The sequence below is a fragment of the Salvelinus sp. IW2-2015 genome, linkage group LG17, assembly GCF_002910315.2.
Source record: "Salvelinus sp. IW2-2015 linkage group LG17, ASM291031v2, whole genome shotgun sequence".
NCBI lineage: Eukaryota > Metazoa > Chordata > Actinopteri > Salmoniformes > Salmonidae > Salvelinus > Salvelinus sp. IW2-2015.
This window is the reverse complement of record NC_036857.1, coordinates 18787647-18800276: the sequence shown is the minus strand read 5'-3', so window position 1 is coordinate 18800276 and position 12630 is coordinate 18787647. Positions and strand designations below refer to the sequence as shown.

At 43.5% G+C, this 12630-nt stretch overlaps 1 pseudogene; it reads left to right on the top strand.

Annotated features, from left to right (window-relative positions):
• The window catches only part of LOC111976919 (histone deacetylase 7-like), a 78970-nt pseudogene that overhangs the window by 27730 nt on the left and 38610 nt on the right, over positions 1–12630 (top strand).

Here is a 12630-nt window from a genome sequence, read left to right as displayed (position 1 = left end):
ACGTTCTCTAGTTGAGTGTCATCCGAATAGCAATGATAGGAGAGATCATGTGAGGATATGACAGAGCCAAGTAACTTGGTGTATAGAGAGAAGAGGGCGTAAAACTGAGCCCTGGGGGACACCAGTAGTGAGAGTATGTGGTGCAGACACAGATCCTCTCCACTTCACCTGCTAGGAGCGGCCTGCCAGGTAGGATGCAATCCAAGATTGTGCAGATGCTGAGATGAACTCAGCATTCTTGACCGCTGATCAGCAGTTCCAAATGCTGCCAAAGAACCGGAATTCCACATGGGTTGTGTGCGCAGGGTACACTAAATTAGAAGGATTGCAGCCAAGTGGTGGGGAGCGTCTGTAAAGCCTACAGGGAGAGGTGCAAACGGGTGTAGAAAACACACACATGGTTAACAGAGCTACAAAAGAGCAAAATGAGATCTGTAATAACCAGATACTCAGGGGAGAGAGTAGTGTGGAGCCTTCCTCTCTTTCCTTCCTCAAACAACTCCACAGAACAATTCGGCAGAACCGTCTTTGTTTCGGCGACGGTCTTAGTTTTACGACACGACCGCCACTGACACGACCATGGCCACCATAAAGGCCTGAATAACTAACACTAATTGCTAATTGCCTAGGAGAGGTGAAACATCTCCCCCTCCCCCAATATAGCTACTGATTACCAAAATAAGTCACAAATTGATCCTAGTTGATGTGTCAACAACTATCTGCAAATTATGAGCAGTCAGCAGTTCACACTCCAAGTAGGCTGCTGGGAAAACAGGCAGCAGTTCACACTCCAAGTAGGCTGCTGGGAAAACAGGCAGCAGTTCACACTCCAAGTGGCTGCTGGGAAAACAGGCAGCAGTTCACACTCCAAGTAGGCTGCTGGGAAAAAACAGGCAGCAGTTCACACTCCAAGTAGGCTGCTGGGAAAACAGGCAGCAGTTCACACCTCCAAGTAGGCTGCTGGGAAACAGGCAGCAGTTCACACTCCAAGTAGGGCTGCTGGGAAAACAGGCAGCAGTTCACACTCCAAGTAGGCCCTGGGAAAACAGGCAGCAGTTCACACTCCAAGTAGGCTGCTGGGAAAACAGGCAGCAGTTCACACTCCAAGTAGGCCGCTGGGAAAAACAGGCAGCAGTTCACACACCAAGTAGGCTCTGGGAAAACAGGCAGAAGTTCAACACTCCAAGTAGGCTACTGGGAAAACAGGCAGAAGTTCACACTCCAAGTAGGCCGCTGGGAAAACAGGCAGCAGTTCACACTCCAAGTAGGCCGCTGGGAAAACAGGCAGCAGTTCACACACCAAGTAGGCCGCTGGGAAAACAGGCAGCACTTAAAGTATATGGCCCTAACTAGACAACAACAGATTATCACTCCTGGAGATAGCAGGAGTCCTCTAGCTATAGCATGAAGCAAAGTAATGAAATGGTATCGGAGTTTTAAGGCAAGTGGTACACTGTTAAGCTAAATTAGTGTAAAAGTCTTTAAACAATGACACTATTATTACATTTGACATAATCACTTAGTACTGACTTTTCAATATGACCCCGCCTGGGATTTGAACTCACAACCTATGGATTTGAGGTATCCTAATCTTTCTGCTGCGCTACTAAATCTGTAGAATTTCAGAAGTCTCCTACACATTCATGACCTATAATACATCTCTGTACTTAACAGAAGAGTGCCATCTGCACTGATGTTTAAAACCTCTTAAGGATCGGACCCTTTTTTTAAATTTTGGCCTAAAATGACATACCCAAATCTAACTGCCTGTAGCTCAGGACCTGAAGCAAGGTTATGCATATTCTTGATACCATTTGCAAGGAAACACTTTGAAGTTTGTAGAAATGTGAAATTAATGTAGGAGATTATAACACATTAGATCTGGTAAAAGATAATACAAAGAAAAAAAACATGTATTTTTTATTTATTTGTTTGTTCCATCATCTTTGAAATGCAAGAGAAAGGCCGTAATGTACTATTCCAGGTTAGACGCAATTTAGATTTTGGCCACTAGCAGTGTATGTGCAAAGTGTTAGACTGATTCAATGAACCATTGCATTTCTGTTCGAAATGTTATATCAAGACTGCCCAAATGTGCCTAATCGGTTTATTAACCTCTAAAGGATCGGTGTGTCCCCCGCGGGACTGCTGAGCTAACGTAGGCTAATGTGATTAGCATGAGGTTGTAAGTAACAAGAACATTTCCCAGGACATAGACATATCTGATATGGGCAAGCTTAAATTCTTGTTTATCTAACTGCACTTTCCAATTTACAGTAGCTATTACAGTGAAATAATACCATGCTATTGCTTGAGGAGAGTGCACTCTTATTAACTTGAAAATGTATTAAATGATCAGTTAATCTGACTATTCTCTCATTTATTTCATTTACTAATTTCAGCATTTTGAGCTTAGTTGTCTAATGTTGGTGGGGCATATTATAAATATAATACTTTTTCTTCAGTGTATTTTTAACAGTGCTGAGATTTACTTTAGAGTGCAAAGTGTAGGAATAGGCCTACACGTGAAATCAGTAATTGATAGACATGGTGGAATAGCAGGGAAATCGGAATGCTGTGAACCAAGAGGTTGTGAGTTCAAATCCCAGGTGAAGACATGTTCAATTATAATTACTGTATGACTAAGCATATGTAATGTGTGTCAAATATGTAAGTTGAAAAGACTATGTTAAAAGCACTGTCTGTGTGTGGATGTACCTAGCATTGCCAAAAGACAAAGTGTTGTGAGTATATCAGAGCCTTGTGGAACTCATGCCCTATGTAGAGGGGGAAAATGTTTATTTGAGCTCATCAGGTGACGTCCCCGGGACAAACAGGGAACAAGACAAAAACCAACAGAGGACCATGACACAATGTCCCAAGAACGTCCTACAAATGTCCTTGGGACAAACCGGGAACTAGACAAAACCTCCAGAGGACCATGGCACAACATCCTAAAAATGTCCTCGGGGATGTCCCTGGGACAAACCGGGAACTAGACAAAACCTCCAGAGGACCATGGCACAACATCCTAAAAATGTCCTCGGGGATGTCCCTGGGACAAACGGGGAACTAGACAAAACCTCCAGAGGACCATGGCACAACATCCTAAAAATGTCCTCGGGGATGTCCCTGGGACAAATGGGGAACTAGACAAAACCTCCAGGGGGACCAAGGCACAACATCCCAAGAAAGTCCTAAAAATGTCCTCGGGACCAACCGGGAACTAGAAAAAACCTCCAGTGAACCATGACACAATGTCCTGATGACTTTAGGCGACCATTTCTTGACGTCCTAACGACTCATTACTGTTTGCAGGGCAGCTGCTTTTGAAGCAGAGGGTCTGAAAGGCGCTGACAGCTGTGGAGTCCTTCAGACCCTCAAAAAGAAGGGGAAAAAGAGGGGTTGAGTAAAACAGAGGGAGAGAGAGAAAAAGAGAGCGAGAGAGATGGAACTGAGAGAAAGACAGAGAGAGAAGGGGATGTAGAAGTACTGACAGATCAGGGTATATGGGATTGCGGTCGACAGGCACTATAATTAGAGATCCTGGGTTGCACAAGGTTGATTTAGCAACGGTTAAGAGAAAAACACTATCATTGTTTAAAGGCCCAGTGCAAGCAAAAACATGATTTGCCTATGTTTTCAACACTGAGGTTGAACATTGAGGTTGAACATTATGACAATGCCTTTTTAGTTAAAACTGTATGAAAAGTAGTGCTGAGAGATTAGTGCGTTTTGATGTCGGTTCAGTTTCGGGTTCAATTATTAAAAAATAATCACGGTTTTCGATTTTGGTTTTGATTATTTGGTTTAAATGCTGAAACAACACAGAATAAAACAATTAATTGTCACTACTTCCGCCGAAGTTGGTTCCTCTCCTTGTTCGGTCGGCGTCGCCGGTCTTCTAGCCATCATCGATCCACTTTTAATTTTCCATTTGTTTTGTCTTGTCTTCCCACACACCTGGTTTCAATTCCATCATTACATGTTGTGTATTTAACCCTCTGTTCCCCCCATGTCCTTGTCCGGAATTGTTTATTGTAAGTGCATGTGCACGTTTTTGTACCCATTGATTGTTTGTTCTGATTCCGGTGGTTTTTATTATTAAACTGCTCCGTTGTAAACACAGTTTTTGCTCTCCTGCGCCTGACTTCTCTGCCGCCAGTACGCACCCCTTACATTAATAAAAGTCCTGTGATGGTAGTGACTGTCCATTAATGATTATCACTTATTAACCATTATTTATTCACATTACTTTACTTTAATAAAATATTTCAGTTGTTGTATATATTACATTTGTTTTATTTGATGAATGTATTATTTCATTTCAAGTCATCTCATCACTATAGACCTGCTGCCTATGCTGTTTGACAAAATCACTATTTTGTAATTCTTCAAAGTAGGTAAGGCAGGTGACTGCTGAATACTAACTATCAATTACTTACAGCCTGTATTTTCAGGTGGAGATACCTCGCGACGCAACAGCTGCTCTCTACAGTGCATTCGGAAATTATTCAGACCCCTTCCACTTTTCCACATTTTGTTACGTTACTGCCTTGTTCTAAAATGGATAAAATTGTTTTCCCCCCTCATCAATCCATACATAATACCACAGAATGACAAAGCAAAAACAGCTTTTTAGACATTTTTGCACATTTATAAAAAATAATAATTGAAATATCGCATTAAAAAAATTATTCAAACCCTTTACTCAATACTTTGTTGAAGCACCTTTGGCAGCGATTACAGCCTTGAGTCTTCTTGGGTATGACGCTACAAGCTTGGCACACCTGTACCTGGGGAGTTTCTCCTATTCTTCTCTGCAGATCCTCTCAAGCGTTGTCAGGTTGGATGGGGAGCGTCGCTGCACAGCTATTTTCAGGTCTCTCCAGAGATGTTCAACTCTGACTGGGCCACTCAAGGACATTTTCATCAAGGATCTATCTGTACTTTGCTCCGTTCATCTTTCCCTCGATCCTGACTAGTCTCCCAGTCCCTGCCTCTGAAAAACATCCCCACAGCATGATGCTGCCACCACCCAACTTCACTGTAGTGATGGTGCCAGGATTCCTCCAATTGTGACGCTTTGCATTTAGGCAATATCTTGGTTTCATCAGACCAGAGAATCTTGTTTTTTCATGGTCAGAGTCCTTTAGGTGTCTTTTGGCAAACTCCAAGCGGGCGGTCATGTGCCTTTTACTGAGGAGTGGCTTCTGCCTGGCCACTCTACCATGAAGGCCTGATTGGTGGAGTTCTGCAAATGGTTGTCCTTCTGAAAGGTTCTCCCATCTTCACAGAGGAACTATGGAGCTCTGTCAGAGTGACCATCGGGTTCTTGGTCACCTCCCCGACCAAAGCCCTTCTCCCCCAATTGCTCAGTTTGGCTGGGCGACCAGCTCTGAAGAGTCTTGGTGGTTCCAAACTTCTTCCATTTAAGAATGATGGAGGCCACTGTGCTCTTGGACCTTCAATGCTGCAGACATTTGTTGGTACCCTTCCCCAGATCTGTGCCTCGACACAATCCTGTCTCTGAGCTCTACGGGCAATTCCTTCGACCCCATGGCTTGGTTTTTGCTCTGACATTCACTGTCAACTGTGGGACCTTATATAGACAGTTGTGTGCCTTTCCAAATCATGTCCAATCAATTGAATTTACCACAAGTGGACTCCAATCAAGTTGTAGAAACATCTCAAAGATGATCAATGTAAACAGGATGCACCTGATCTCAAGTTCTAGTCTCATAGCAAAGGCTCTGAATACTTATGTAAATAAGGTATTTTCTTAAAAACATTTATACATTTGCAGAAATGTGTAAAAACCTGTTTTCGTTTTGTCATTATGGGGTATTGTGTGTACATTAAGTAAAACATTTTTTTTAATCCATTTTAGAATAAGGCTGTAACGTAACAAAATGTGGAAAAAGGGAAGGGGTCTGAACACTTTCCGAATGCACTGTATATCAATCAATCAAACACATGTATTTATAAAGCCCTTTTTACATCAGCAGATGTCACAAAGTGCTGTACAGAAACCTAGCCTAAAACCCGAAACAGCAAGCAATGCAGATGTAGAGGCACGTTGGCTAGGAAAAACTCCATAGAAAGCCAGGAACTTAGGAAGAAACCTAGAGAGAAACCAGGCTCTGAGGGGTGGCCAATCCTCTTCTGTCTGTACCGGGTGGAGATTATAAGAGTACATGGCCATTTAAGGCCAGATTGTTCTTCAAGATGTTCAAACGTTCATAGATGACCAGCAGGGTCAAATTATAATCAGTGGTTGTAGAGGGTGCAACAGGTCAGTGCCTGAGGAGTAAATGTCAGTTGGCTTTTCCTAGCTGAGCATTCAGAGGTCGAGACAGCAGGTGCGGTAGACAGAGAAAGTTGAAAACAGCAGGTCCGGGACAAGGTAGCACGTCTGGTGAACAGGTCAGGGTTCCCTAGCCGCAGACAGAACAGTTGAAACTGGAGCAGCAGCATGACCAGGTGGACTGGGGACAGCCAGGAGTCATCAGGCTAGGTAGTCTTGAGGCATGATCCTATGGCTCAGGTCCTCCGGGAGGGGGGAGAGAGAGAGAATTAGACGGATCATACTCAAATTCACACAGGACACCAGATAAGACAGTAGAATTACACCAGATATAACAGACTGACCCTAGCCCCCCGGCACATAGACTATTGCAGCATAGATACTGGAGGCTGAGACAGGGGTGGATCGGCTGACACTGTGGCCCCGTCAAACGATACACCCGCACAGGGCCAACCAGGCAGGATATAACCCCACCCACTTTGCCAAAGCACAGCCCCCACACCACTAGAGGGATATCAACAGACCACTAACTTACTACCCTGAGACGAGGCTGAGTATAGCCCACAAAGATCTCCTCCACGGCACGAGCCCGATCATGCATTCTTTGTCTCTTCCGTAGCAGGCGTAAAAGAAACACAGACCTTACAAGTAGATGCGCAATGGATTATGGTCATTGTAGTTAATTACCACTTTTTATGCGCTAAACTATGTAGAATATCGGCCTGTTGGAAACGACAACTCCTTACTACATTGCACAGTTCAGGCTGGATCTGATTTATCTCCAAAGAATTGCATTGAGCACAAAAAAAAAAATGAAATTCAAATAATTGAACCGATGTCAGTTAATTAGTTGTTTAAAACCTGAAAAATAACAGACATTTCGGTTAATCACTCAGCACTATTGAAAAGACAGCCTGAAATGTCAGCCTGCTTTGGTGGGATGTAGTTTTGGCCTGCCTGATGACATCACCGGACGGTAAATTAGTTAATAGACCAATAAGAAGGAGTTCCAAACCTCTCTGCCAATAACAGCTAGTTTTCTGTTTTCCCCTTCCAACTCAGACCACTCCCAGACAGTCTGAGCAAAATTCTTGCTTGAGAAATTGCTCTTTGCTAAAAACCTATTTTTGTTTCTTTTTGACCATGTTAATTGAAAACGTAAATCTTGCCCAGATATTATTTGATATTGAGATCAAAATGGCTGCATTGGTAACAACAAAATACTAGCCCCATTCAGTTTTCTAGGAGTCAATGACCTGGTTTTTACTTTCAATCCCTTACTAACCTTTCCATCTCTCCTCTCTCTGTTGCTGTTGGTTAATTAGTTTGATGTCCTCAGGGCCTATGGAGTGAGAGTTAGACATTAATCAACTCAGTTGAATGGGTAGCAGCTCCCCTTCAGCCATTTACTGGCTGTGCTATGGGCTGGAGAGGGGAGAGGGTTAGAGGGGGAGAGGGGAGAGGGGGAGAGGGGACTCCTGCTGGCCCCTGGTCTTTCAGCTCAAATGTAATGTGAGGAAGAAAATATAGCTTGGTCTTGAAAATACTGAGCTAGCAGCACATGCATTTGACTGAGCCTGTCTGAATAGTTGTAGAGCTATAGCTTTACACTCATGGTTTATTAGTAGAGACATCTGGTGTACATTCTGTTTACTACTGTTCATCTAAGAACAGTAGTAAAGTGTACATTTAGCATATGTTCTATATTTGATCTGGCGTGTATATTTGTGTTAATTTGGCCACCGTGAGCTTCGCTTTGGTTATAGCTTTACGGTTCATAAATACCATCTCAACAGAAGTGACTGGCTCGGAAGAAGCTAAACTCTGCAAACAGGAAGTGTCTCTTTCTCTCTCATTGTTGTGTTTTTATCAACTGTGCTTCCTTTTGCCTGCCGTGGTTACCATGGTTACACCAGCCCCCTGATCTCTAGCGGTGTTATGGGATGGCCCAGGGCAAAGCAGAGCTAGGCCATGTCTGTCTGTGAGAGCTGAGACTGAATACGGCCAGTAAGAGTGAGAGAAGAAGAAGGAGTTAAAAGAGGATGTGGTCTGTTCAAAGATGAGTAAAGAGGGGGGTAGCACTTCTGACTAATTATAGCTCACAGAGAGAAGAAGCACTGCTGTGTGTGTTTTCATATCTTTCAGATAGTTTTTGAAGCGTGGTTGGCTTGTTGTTTTGGGCCTGTCTCTGTCCGTGTCTCTTTCTGTCCCTGTCTCTGTCCCTGTCTCTCTGTTCCTGTCTCTGTCCGTGTCTTTTTCTGTCCCTGTCTCTCTGTCCCTGTCTCTGTCCCTGTCTCTCTGTCTCTGTCTCTGTTCCTGTTCTCTCTGTCCATGTCTCTCTGTCCCTGTCTCTGTCCGTGTCTCTGTCCCTGTCTCTTCTGTCCCTGTCTCTGTCCCTGTCTCTCTGTCCCCTGTCTCTCTGTTCCTGTCTCTGTCCCTGCCCATGTCCATGTCTCTCTGTCCCTGTCTCTCTGTCCCTGTCTCTGTCCCTGCCATGTCCATGTTTCTGTCCCTGTCTCTGTCCCTGCACATGTCCATGTCTCTCTGTCCCTGTCTCTCTGTTCCTGTCTCTGTCCTGCCCATGTCCATGTTTCTCTGTCCCTGTCTCTCTGTCCCTGTCTCTCTGTCCCTGCCTATGTCTCTGTCCCTGTCTCTTAGTCCCTGTCTCCCTGTCCATGGCTGGAACCTGAGTTCTAATCACTAGGGCTTCCTTGCCTGAGCAGGAAACCAAACAATAGACTACTTTAAAAAAATGATCTCAGGAGGGCAGCTGGTGTGGAAAGCTGTGTGTGTGTGTGTGTGTGTGTGTGTGTTGTGTGTGTGTGTGTGTGTGTGTGTGTGTGTGTGTGTGTGTGTGTGTGTGTGTGTGTGTGTGTGTGTGTGTGTGTGTGTGTGTGTGTGTGTGTGTGTGTGTGTGTGTGTGTGTGTGTGTGTGTGTGTGTGTGTGTGTGTGATTAATTAATTAAAATGTCTGAGAGCTCTTCTGGTGTTGATTAAAGCTCTCTGCATTCTCCCTGCCTCTCTGGGGCTCGTATTTGCGCTGCTCCTTCCACAAAACAGAAAGAGAGAGAGAGAGAGAGAGAGACAGGCAGAGAGAGAGAAATTGAGGGAACAGAGGAACTGCAGAGGGACTCAAACAGTTAGTCGGGCCACTAAGATTGTAGAAGGAGATTTGAGAAGGACGCAGTTCTTAGAGCTTTTGCTCACTTTTTTTATGCTAACCAATCTCACCCAATTTATTCCAGTAGTATTCCAATCACCCATGTTACGTTAATGGAATCTTTCTAATGTTCCGTAGTAACATATACCATATGGAGAGACGTCACAGTGAGGCCTTGGTAATAAATCTCACATTGTGTTGTTTTTTCTCTGCACCCCCTGACCCCACTAAAGGAAACCTGAGGTGTTTTGGAAACCCAGGTAAGGACAGTGGAAACTTTAGCCTGGACAGAATGTATAATACATAAACCTCTGCTCCACTGTCAATCCACTGGCCCACAAAGAACGAGGTAGTCACACACACAAATGCCAAGTTATCTTTACTCATTGTGTATTTATTCCTCGTTAATATTTGTATATTCTTATTTTTTTAAATCATAAAAAGTCTACACCTGTTTATGAAACATGTGACAAATAACGTTTGTCACACGTCTACGAATAGCAAGATGTACTTGGCTTAGCTGAGGAGTTCCAGAGTTAGTCTCTGTTTTTATTCCCTATTTAAACGGGTCCCTGTATTTCCTTGGAGCAGTCAGCCACTGTGGACAGGTCTACTTCACTTCACTGTGTATGCTGAGCATGTTATACAAGCTGTCATGTGGGCACAGTTCTCCATGCTGATCTGTCTCTCTCTGTATCTCTCTGTCTCTCTTCTCTCCTTCTCTCTCTCTCTCTCTCTCTCTCTCTCTCTCCCTCTCTCTCTCTCTCTTCTCTCTCTCTCCTCTCTCTCTCTCTCTCTCCCTCTCTCTCTCTCTGTCTCTCTCTCTCTCTCTCTGTCTAGCAGTCTATCTACTCTCCTATACTAATTCATCAACTGTATAAGTTATTATACATGAACCTTGGACCTCTTTCAGTAACTCTAGGCTTGATGACGTGAAGCTCTATTTGGAATGCTATAAGTAGTTACTTCCACTTGAGAGGACTAGGCCCTGGGAAAGCATGTCTGACTGACTGAGGAATTGAAGACTAGTGAAGGAGGTAAGGAAGCACATGATATTGAACCAGCACCATGGAAGGAGGAAGATCTCAGTCCACAGGCACGTCATTATGGTCGGCTTCAATTAGGCAACACACACGCGCATACACACTGAGGCATGCAGGCACACACAACACACACACACACACACACACACACAACACACACACACACACACACAACACAGAGAGAGAGAGGAAGGTTCTCAGGTGATTTCCATAAGATGAGGGCTGGAAGCACACCTTCCATTGGTAGTCCATAGATAGCTCTCTGGCACATCTGTCCTCCCACACAAACAAATGAGCTGGCCGGATAGGATCACATCACACTATACCAGTCACACACGCCACACACGCCACACGCCACAGCACACCACACACACACACGTGTCGCACACATGCCAGCCTGAGATAAACCATTCACAGAGAGGGCCACATACAATGTCTCTGTTATTCCACAGCTGGTTATTTTGGGCTTGTTTATATTGTTTTTCTATGGGAAACTTTTATTTCACAGTACATACAGTACTTATCTCTGGTGCTTTATCAATCTGGAATTGTTTCTCTTGATTCTGCCTCGAACCATATCACAAAAGTCAACTTTTCATTTTGACCCCAGATTCGAATTCCATGAAAACACAACTCGTATCTTTATATTAGCAACACTCTATTTTCCAAGCTCCCTATGTGCTCACATTGTTTTGGAGGTATGTTCTACACATTTTTATTAGTGACAGGTTGATAGATACGCTGGGCCATGATTAACATTCCTGCTGTAATTCCAGACATATTTACCCAGCAGAGGAAGTCTACATACTGCTACTCTGCTCTGCTGTTCTGCTCTCTGTCAACCTTTGTCTTATCTTACCTGTCTGTCTGTTTCTGTCTGTCTGTCCTACTGCTACAGCTCATAGAGATGGGAGGGGAGGAGAGGTGAAGAGATAAAGGAAGAGAATGGAGGAGAGGGGAAGAGAATGGAGGAGAGGGGAAGAGGGGAAGAGAATGGAGGAGAGGGGAAGAGAATGGAGGAGAGGACTGACAGGACATGGAGGAGACTAGTGACTAGTCTGGAACCAACAGGACCCTGAACAGCTTCTACCCCCAAGCCATAAGACTGTTAAATAGTTAGTCCGGGTAGCTATTGGTTAACTATTTAACGATCTGCTTGACCCTTTTTGCACCTTTTTTTTTTACTCATCACATACGCTGCTGCTACTGTTTATTATCTGTCACTTTATTCCTAGTTATATGTACATATCTACCTCAATTACCTTGTACCCTGTGTATATAGCCAAGTTAATCTTTACTCATTGTGTATTTATTATAACTTTTTACTTTTTAGATTATTTCTCTATTTTCTTTCTCTCTGCAATGTTGGGAAAGGCCCATCAGCAAGCATTTCACTATTAGTCTGAACCTGTTGTTAATGAAGCATGTGACAAATATTATTTTATTTGACTTTATTTGACTACCTACCCTGACTGACCTATCCACCTCATTTTTGAACGTTGCTATGGGCACAGCCAAACAACGGAAGTGATGGATTCGACTTCCGCTTTACTTTCCCACTGCAGCACGCTGGTGGCAAACTTGCCAGTGTAAATTATTTGAAAGAGTACATTTACAGAGTATAAAAGTCAAGTAAACATGTATACTGTAAGTGTATAAGTCTAATTTTATATTTATTTAATTCAAGTTAGTTGGGTTGTGTCAGTGTTAAGGCCCGGGTCTTCAACCAAGCCAATAACTATAACGATGATGATAAACAATAGGCTACATAACTATAAAACGTTGGTGAGCGTCCACACTAGAAGAAAGTTAATAGTATATCGTTATACAGTCCTACACCTGTTAATCAACTGATCAACGCATCGTACATGCTGCTATTAGGTAACACAAGACCATTCATGAGGTCTCTAACGCACAGATAGTGGTTCAGACCGTTCAGTGCTTTCAAGGTGTGTTCATTGTCATAGTGACAACTGCAAATAATACTTCAATGTACATGTAGGCATAATGAAAATAATATAGTAACTCGTTTTTAAATGTAGCAATTCGACAACAAACACTGTTTACTCTGCGCATATTTTAGGCCTACATAATGCCATTGCCTCATTGCTCAAGTGGTT